Source organism: Caloenas nicobarica, chromosome 2 (assembly GCF_036013445.1).
Source record: "Caloenas nicobarica isolate bCalNic1 chromosome 2, bCalNic1.hap1, whole genome shotgun sequence".
In the NCBI taxonomy this organism is placed as follows: Eukaryota; Metazoa; Chordata; class Aves; order Columbiformes; family Columbidae; genus Caloenas; species Caloenas nicobarica.
Window position 1 is genome coordinate 19,557 of NC_088246.1, and position 8,408 is coordinate 27,964.

An 8,408-nucleotide genomic window follows, 5' to 3' on the forward strand; every position below is an offset into this window, starting at 1 on the left:
AGAGCGCAGGAGCTATGAGGGTATGGGGCAGTGCTATGCATGCATGGGGCAGAGTGGAGGAAGCACGGGTGCTGTGGGGCACTGCAGTGGATCTGTGGGGCTGAGTGGATGAGCTATGGGGTTCTGTGCAGCAGTGCTGTGGGTCTGTGAGGCAGAGAGAACAAGATATGGGGTGCTGTGGGGCAACAGTGTGGGTCTATGGGTCAGAGTGCAGGAGCAAGGGGGTGCTGTGGGGCAGCGCTGTGGGTCTCGAGGCCAGAGTGGAGCTGCTCTAGGGTGTTATGGGGCAGCGCTGTGCATCTATGGGGCAGAGTGGAAGATGTATGAGCTACTGAGGGCACTGGTGTGAATGTTTGAGGCAGAGTGGAGGAGCCATGACATTGTGGGGCAGTGCTATGTATGTATGGGGCAGAATGGAGGAAGCAGGGTGCTGCGGGGCACTGCAGTGGATCTATGGGGCAGAGTGGATGAGCTATGGGGTGCTGTGCAGCACTGCTGTGGGTCTATGGGTCAGACTGCAGGAGCCATGGGGTGCTGTGGGGCAGTGCTTTGCCATCTATGGGGCAGAGTGAAGATTCTATGGGGTGCTGTGGCAGTGCTGTCCATCTATGGGGCAGAGGGAACAAGATGTGGGGTGCTGTGAGGCAGTGCTGTCCATCTATGGGGCAGAGTGAAGATTCTATGGGGTGCTGTATGGCAGTGCTGTCCATCTATGGGGCAGAGTGAGAGCAGCTACAGGGTGCTGTTGACCTATGGGGCAGAGTACAGGGGCTATGGGGTGCTATGGGTCACTGTGTGTCAGTGGGTGGGTCACTCACCTGCTGGGGGTTCAGCCTCTTCTGGGGTGTTTCGCCCCACAACAGCCCCATTGACCCCACAGCCCCCATGACTCCCCACACCCACCCCATAGACCCTTGTGCCCCCCCCCATAGTGGGCAGTGGAGGCGTGGTCAGAAAGGGTGGTCATGTGGACAGAGGTGTGGGGTGCTGTGGGGCAGAAACGTGGATCTGTGGGGGAAAATGTAGAAGCCATGAGGTGCTATGTATGTATAGGGCAGGGTGCAGCAGCTAAAGGGTGCTGCAGGGCAGCACTGTGGGCCTAAGGGGCAGAGTGCAGGAGCTATAGGGTGCTGTGGGGCAGCACTGTGGATCTATGGGGCAGACTGGAGGAGCAATGACATGCTGTGGGTCTATGGGCAGAGTGAACAAGATATGGGGTGCTGTGGAGCTGCACTGTGGGTCTATGGGTCAGAGTGCAGGAGCCATGGGGTGCTGTGGGGCAGTGCTGTGGATCTATGGGGCAGAGGGGGGGAACTACAGGGCGCTGTGGGTCTATGGGTTAGAGTGCAGGAGCTCTAGGGTGCTGTGGGGCAGCACTGTGGGTCTATGGGGCAGAGTGGGAGAGGTCTGAGTTGCTGTGGGGCACTGGTGTGGATCTATGGGGGAGAGTGGAAGAGCTATGGGGTGCTGTGGGTCTATGGGGCAGAGTAGAGGAGCTATGAGGTGCTGTGAATCTATGGGGCAGAGTGGAAGAACTACAGGGTGTGGGTCAGTGTGTAGGTCACTCACCTGCAGGGGGTTCAGCCTCTTGTGGGGTGTTTCACCCCAAAACAGCCCCATTGACCCCACACCCCTGTGACCCCCCACAACCGCCCCATAGACCCTTGTGACTCCCCCCATAGTGGGCAGTGGGGGCGTGGCCGGCTGGAGAGGGGGGCGTGGCCAGGGTGGAGCAGATGGGGGCGTGGCCAGGCAGGAGCAGATGGGGGGCATGGCCAGGCTGCCTTCACTGTTCTCTGAGCAGGAGCTGCAGTTGTAAAAACAAAACAAAACAAAACAAAACAAAGACAACAAAAAAAAAGGCGTTATTTGCTTCAAAATCCTGGGAAATAGCCCCAACCCCGCCCTGCTTAAATATTAACTTAGTGAGCAAATTGATTGCCAAAAAAAAAAAGATCTTAGAAGCTTCTTGGAGCACAAATTATCCTAAAACCAGCCCAAAAATATCAAAAACCCACCCAAATATGGTCCCTCCCAGCTTTACATAATAGAATAAGATATATATTAATGTATTAGATATATTATATAGTAATTATATATTACTATATCAATATATATATTAATATTAATGAATATTAACATATCATAAATATTGTTATAATACATTATACATCACATTATTATATTATGTTATTATATATTAATTAATAACAGGAATTGATGGTTAGTATATAATATACATTTTTATTATTCGTCATATTATTATATAATTTATATTATATTGTTAATACACTAATATGTTAATTTTATAGATCTGTATTATTTATATTCATATATTACCATATTAAATAATATAGTAATATTGAAATAATACAATTTAAAGAATTAAGTGGGTTTAGGGATGCGGCGACCAATCAGCGCCTTCCTCCCCTGGGAGACAGCCGCGCGGGGCTGAGCCAATGGGAGGCTTTCCCGCCAGACGGCACCGGCCAATCAGCGGGCGTCCCCTCACCCCGCTCAGGGTGAGGGGGGAGACAAAATGGCGGCGGGTTAAAAAAGCCGAGTTTGTTCCCGCTTAAATATTAATTTAGTAAATTATCGATAAATAGATTTTAAAAGCACCAGATCTGGGACCCCGAACTTTAGATATGTTCGGTAAAGTGAATTCAGCCCCCAAATCGCCTCAAAAAGCAACAAAATGCCCCTCCCGACTTTAAATACAATAATTTACACAATTATTTAAACATTTAAATTATTTCAACAATTAAGCGGCTTTAGGAGCCTCACAACCGCCCAAAAAGCTAAAAAAAAACCCCAAAAACCTCAATTAAAAAAAACCAACTCATAAAGCCCCGTTTAAATATAATAATTTAACCTAATATGCAGTTAAAATAAAAAGCCGAATTTGGACTCATAATCCTGGGAAACAGCCCCAAATCTCCCCCTGCGCTTTAATTATTAATCTATTGAATAAATTCGTTATCAGTAAACAGATTCTAAAAGCTTTAAAGCCCCAAATCTGCCCCTCGAGCTTTAAAAGCGTTAAATAAACCTTTAAAAAGCCGATTTAGACCCAAACAGCCCCAAAACGGCTCCTCCCAGTTTTAAAAGCTTTAAAGTCACGAATCAGCCCCCAAAATGGGATCCGCAACTTTAAATACGTTTAAAATGCGAATTCGACCCTAATGGCCCCTCCCGACTTTAAATACAATCATTTCGACATTAACTTTAATAAATCGAACAATTAAATTTTAGGAGCCTAAAACCCGCCCAAAATGTTCCAAATAAAACCTCAAATAAACCTTTTAAACATATTTAAAAAAATAACAATAAAAAAAACCACCCTATTCTGGACTCAAACTCCTGGGAAAAAGCCCCAAACCTCTCCCCGAGCTTTAAACATTAATTCTCCTGATAAGATTACAATACAGAGATTTTAAAGGTGCCTTTTAGCACAAATCGGCACCCAAAACCCCCCTAAAATATGTAAAAAAAACTTCTAGAAGCCGAACTGGACCCAAACCTCCCCGGTCTCCCGAGAAAAGCCCCAAACCAGCTCCTCCCGCTTTGAACACAACGATTCGAACAGTTAAAGCAGCTGCGGGAGCCTCAGCCCCCACCCCAACAGCCACAAACCCGCGGCTTTTAAACCCCCAGTTTCGATCAAAGCCCCAAATACACCCAAGCCCGCCGGGCACTCGTCACCCCGCAGAGCCCCAATTAACTCCCGCACGATAATTAACGCCCTGACCCGCCCGTTAATCGGCTCCAGCTGCCGCTCCCGCTGCTCTCGGTCCCTCGGGTCCCGCGGTGGGGGGGCGGATCAGCCGGTTCGGCAGCGCCGAGCACCACGCGCAGCCGCCGCCGCCACGTCCTGCACCCGGCGCGCTCAGCGCCACGTCCTTTATCACCTCGCTGTCCCGCCCGGTCCCGCCCTCCGCCCGCCCTCCGGCCAATGGACGAGACGCCCGCCTCAGCCGCGCTGGCCAATCAGCGCCTCGTTACTGTGGGAGAACGTCGGCGGGAAGACGGCGACCAATCAGCGCCTTTTTTACCTCAGAGGCACTAGCGAATCAGCGCCTTGCACGGGCTGGGCGAACCTCGGCGGGAAGGCAGTGACCAGTCAGCGCCTTTCTCCCCTCAGCGATACGATCACCAATCAGCACCTTTCTCCCACCCTCTCGGAGAAGCCCGCGCGGGGATGAGCCAATGGGCGGCTTTCGCGCCAGTCGCCGGCAGCCAATCAGCGGGCGCCGCCTCCTACCTCACTATAAAATAGCGACGGCGAAAAGGAGGGGGGAGACAAGATGGCGGAAAAGGCAGGAAGCCGTGGCTCGTCCGGCGGCGGCGATTGAGGCGGGGGGGGGGAGTCGGGGCTGGGCGGAAAAGCGGCAGCTCCTGAGACAGCAGCGGCAGCAGCAGCAGCAACGGCGATCGGGGGATGTGGGGGGGCGAAAAGCGGCGGCTCCTGCGGCCGCAGCGGCCACGGCGATCGGGGGATGTGGGGGGGGGAAAGCGGCGGCTCCTCCGGCCGCAGCAGCAACGGCGATCGGGGGATGTGGGGGGGGGAAAAGCGGCGGCTCCTCCGGCCGCAGCGGCAACGGCGATCGGGGGGATGTGGGGGCGAAAAGCGGCGGCTCCTCCGGCCGCAGGGGCAACGGCGATCGGGGGATGTGGGGGTTGAAAAGCGGCGGCTCCTCCGGCCGCAGCGGCAACGGCGGTCGGGGGATGTGGGGGGGGAAAAGCGGCGGCTCCTCCGGCCGCAGCGGCAACGGCGGTCGGGGGATGTGGGGGGGCGAAAAGCGGCGGCTCCTCCGGCCGCAGCGGCAACGGCGATCGGGGGATGTGGGGGGGCGAGAAGCGGCGGCTCCTCCGGCCGCAGCGGCAACGGCGATCGGGGGGATGTGGGGGCGAAAAGCGGCGGCTCCTCCGGCCGCAGCAGCAACGGCGATCGGGGGGATGTGGGGGGGCGAAAAGCGGCGGCTTCTCCGGCCGCAGCGGCAACGGCGATCGGGGGATGTGGGGGGGGAAAAGCGGCGGCTCCTCCGGCCGCAGCGGCAACGGCGGTCGGGGGATGTGGGGGGGGAAAAGCGGCGGCTCCTCCGGCCGCAGCGGCAACGGCGATCGGGGGGATGTGGGGGGGCGAAAAGCGGCGGCTTCTCCGGCCGCAGCGGCAACGGCGATCGGGGGATGTGGGGGGGGAAAGGCGGCGGCTCCTCCGGCCGCAGCCAGGACGTGGCTTCACCGGCACCGCGCCCTGTGGGGCTGCGGGGCGGGTGTGGGGCCGGGGGCTCCGGCGGTCCCGCAGCGGCGGCCGCGGGGCGGGATGGGGCGGCTGTGGCGGTACCTGTGGGGCACCTATGGGGCTGCTATAGGGGCTCTTCAGAGGCGTGTCTGGAGCACTTATGGGCAGGTACAGGGCTGCTATAGCGGTACCTGTGGGGTTGCTATGGGGTTACTTATGGGGCACAGATTGGGGGGGCACAGGATGGGGAGACAGCTGGGGGTGGCACCGCATGCAGGGGGTGAGGTCAGTGCGGAGGGGCGGGGACTATGAGAGGATGCGCCCACGGGGAGCCCCGCCTGGGGAAGGGGGTGGAGCCTCCGTGTGTCACGCCCTGTGGGAGGAGCCCGGGGGTGGAGCCTGTGCAGGCATCACCCCTTGGACAGCCCACTCGGGGGTGGGGTCAGCAGGGGATGTGCCCCAAGGGGGCGTGGCTTAGCAAGGGAGGGGCTTTGGAGGGGGTGGAGCCTTTACAGGACATGCTCTGAGGGGGCGTGGCTTAGGGGAGGTGGTTGGGAGGAGTTGGGGGCGGGGCCTCAGAGCATCATGCTCCTCGGGTGGTGCGGTGAAAGGGGAGGGGTGTGCATGGGACACGCCCCTTGGGGAGGGCACACATTGGCAGGGGCGGAGCTTTGAGGGGGATGGAGTTGGGGGCATGACCTCTCGAGGACACGCCCCTGCAGGAGAAGCCCAGACTGGATATCACAGTGAAAAATTAAAATTAACTGTTGTTAATCACATGTAGTTTGCTGTCTTTTTATTTTGACTCTACTTAGAGGTAATTCATTCCTGTGATGTTTTCACACACCTCCCAAAAAAGCTGTGGTTAAATATAGACAGTCATGACTCACTGTTTTCTAATTTTATTTTGCATCTAAATCTTTTAATGTTATGTTGGGAATCATTACTACCTGGGAGGTTTTTTAATACCTCCATTTATAAACAGCCGGGGGCCATGTTGGGGTATTTTTAATTAAGGAAACTGCTGTTTCAACCCGCAAGTGAAAACAAACCACACGTACGAGGCTGGACACGGTCAAACAAACCCCGGCTGGTTCAGCAGCCGCTGCCAGCGCGTCCATTCACCGCCTGCCCAGCCCGACAGACCTGCTGGGCACACGTGTCCTGGTGAACTTGTACCAGCGCTGCATTCTGGGGAGAAATACATCCTGTAAGAATCCTGCTCTAAAACACTGGAGATCAACAATAGTTGTAAGTCACAGAGACTCCTCGTTTTCTCTCTGACTCTCACAACAGTAATAAATAAATCCCAAAGGACAGAAAACACCAGGATAGGCTGGAAACAACAACAAACCCCACATGGCAGAAACAGTACCAAGCACCGTAAGTAACACTTAAGCATCTCAAACGAAAATAAATGACAAAACCACTCGGGAGAGGTCTAAAGAAAGACAAACAAGTCCACAGAGAGCGATACTAAAGCCCTCCTCCCGAGAGGACCATGTGGGGGACAGAGGCACTTGGAAGGGACGTGGTTTGACGAGGCCACTTGCCACACACATTGATTCTGGTGCCTGGAAGGACAATGGAGGGGACACAAGGGGACAGGGGGCACACGAACGGTACAGAGGGATGTGGGGAGCTGATCGGGGTGCCTGCGATGGCTCCAGGGCACGCTGCCCAAGGGAGAGGTCCTGCAGCAACTGGAGGCCACGTGAAGGGCTCTGGGTCAGAAGAAAGGCAAACAGAGGCCTCTGGGCTGCAAAATACACAAACAGGTCCCCAGGCAACAAGAACACGGGGGGCGGCTACAAGGAAGGTAAATGGGGGCTCTCAGGTGCCCCAAAAGACAAGCTCAGCTGTCCTGAGAGGAGCAGGTGGAAATCAGAGGAGTTCTAAAGGGAGCAGAGGGGCAAACAGAGCGGGCATGAGAGCGTACAAGAGGGAAAAATGAGGCCTCTGGGATGTGCCAAAAGCAAATGGGGAAATTTTGAGGGGAAGAGAGAAAAAGAGGGGAATTTAATGAAGCAAAAGGTCAAACGGGCACCTTGATGCCACCAAAGAGCCTGCGGGCACGCAAAGGCAGGCAGGGCAATCACAGAGGAACTGGAAGGAAACGGGTTTCTGAGGGAACAAGGTGGCGAGTAAGCCTGTGAGAGGCCCAGAGGCAAATGGATGTGTCCTGAGGAGAGCAAATCAAAAGGTTCTTACCTCTGAGAAGTTCTCCTTGACTTTTGTTCCACCAGCAGCCGTCCTGTGGTCTCGGCACAGCCTGGGGATCCCTGACCTGCACCACCACAACCTTTAACAGGACATCCGGCAGTTCTAGAACCTGAATGACAAACAGCAACTATTTCTCCAGGACAGCTTTGATGTAGGATTGTTTTATTTTGTTTTCCCTGCAGAGCACAGGGAGAAATTTCTCCTCCGCACAGTACCACTAAACACCCCACCCATGATCCTTCAGGCATTTTGGGGCTGTAACCCCCCCATCTCTCACTGGCCTGCTCCTCCAGTAACATCAGCACACCTCCCAGTAACATCATCATCACCCCCCCAAAGCCCCCCTTTTTTTCTCTCCAAAAAAAGGTAGAAAAGGGAAATAGCCCCCACGAGCAGCTCCTTGCTCTCATAATGCCATTTACATATGTACATACTACAACTCCTCAAAACAGGGGGCAGTGCCCCAAACAGTCGCAGTCCCCATCCCACAGGCCGGCAGCTGCCCCATGGCACGGTGGGGAGGGAAGATGTTGCCACGTCTCCCGCTTGGGCTCTGCTCTCCCACATTCTGTTCCCCACCTGGGCTGCGGGATCTCCTGAGCATCAGGTGTTCATAGCTCCCCCTATGAATAACAAAAATTCGAAATTAGAGTTCAGCATCTTAAGAAAATAGCGCAGAAAGAAGCAGAGGAATTAGTCAGAATAAGGGATCGCCCAGCGGCAGCGCTTGCTGGCCGTGCGCTGCAGTACCCGAGTTTCGCCACACGACGGCAGCACCGAGGCGCGCCGCGGCACCTCATTGGGGCGGCCGCCTGCAGTACCGCGCTTTGCCCACAGGACGGCAACACTGAGACCCGGCGCGGCAGCCCCGGGCGAGCAGGCGGGCCGCGTTCCGCGGGAATCCCGCAAAAAAACCCAAACCAAACCAAAAAAACCAGAG

The 8,408-nt window shown here is 55.1% G+C and overlaps 1 long non-coding RNA gene across 1 annotated transcript; it reads right to left on the reverse strand.

The window, feature by feature from the left end:
* Positions 1 to 6,236: 6,236 nt before the first annotated feature.
* Positions 6,237 to 8,085, reverse strand: LOC135985942 (uncharacterized). Its single transcript, XR_010605818.1, has 3 exons — positions 7,903 to 8,085; positions 7,457 to 7,577; positions 6,237 to 6,436 (listed from the first exon to the last, which is right to left on the reverse strand). It is a non-coding gene; the product is annotated as an uncharacterized LOC135985942 (long non-coding RNA).
* Positions 8,086 to 8,408: the final 323 nt, after the last annotated feature.